Source organism: Nannospalax galili, unplaced genomic scaffold (assembly GCF_000622305.1).
Source record: "Nannospalax galili isolate Female #2095 unplaced genomic scaffold, S.galili_v1.0 scaffold85, whole genome shotgun sequence".
Lineage (NCBI taxonomy): Eukaryota > Metazoa > Chordata > Mammalia > Rodentia > Spalacidae > Nannospalax > Nannospalax galili.
In genome coordinates, this window is record NW_008358866.1 from 2,433,892 (window position 1) to 2,434,496 (window position 605).

The 605-nt window shown below is 37.5% G+C and overlaps 1 protein-coding gene across 2 annotated transcripts in view; it reads left to right on the forward strand.

Annotated features, from left to right (window-relative positions):
- Grm3 (glutamate metabotropic receptor 3) overlaps positions 1-605 on the forward strand; it is a 277,529-nt gene that overhangs the window by 241,506 nt on the left and 35,418 nt on the right. The window lies entirely within an intron of this gene.

Here is a 605-nt window from a genome sequence, read left to right on the forward strand (position 1 = left end):
ACATCCCTTTATTACCCCATCCAATTAAATGTAATATATATAATTACAAAAAAAATTATATATATATATAAAGAGAGAGAGAGAGAGAGAGAGAGAAACCTGTGCCCATAGGGGGAGTGTAAATATGGATATGGGTGTAAATAGATGTGCAGATTTGTGCATATAGAGACCAGAGACAACTTCAAGTGTCTACTTGATTTTTGAGACAGGGTCATTCACTGGCCTGGAGCTCACTAAGTAAGCAAAACTAGCTAGCCAATGAGTCCCAAGTATCTGTCTGCCTCTGTCCTCTCAGTACAAGCACGTGCCACCATGCCAGCTTGTTTGTCTTATAAGGCAACACTTTACCAAATAAGCTATCTCCCCGTCTTGAGAGAAAAAATTAAAAAGAACTGTCCATCAAAAGGAAAATATAAAAATAAATCATGATGCATCATATAATAAAGTAGTAGGCATCATTAAAAGTGAACCAACCAGCCAGGCATGGTGGTACATATCCGTAATCGCAGCATTCAGAAAGCTGATGCAGCAGGTTTGTGAGATTGAGATCAGTCCAGGCAAGAGAGACCCTGTCTCAAAAAAAAAAAAAAAAAAAAAAAAAAAAG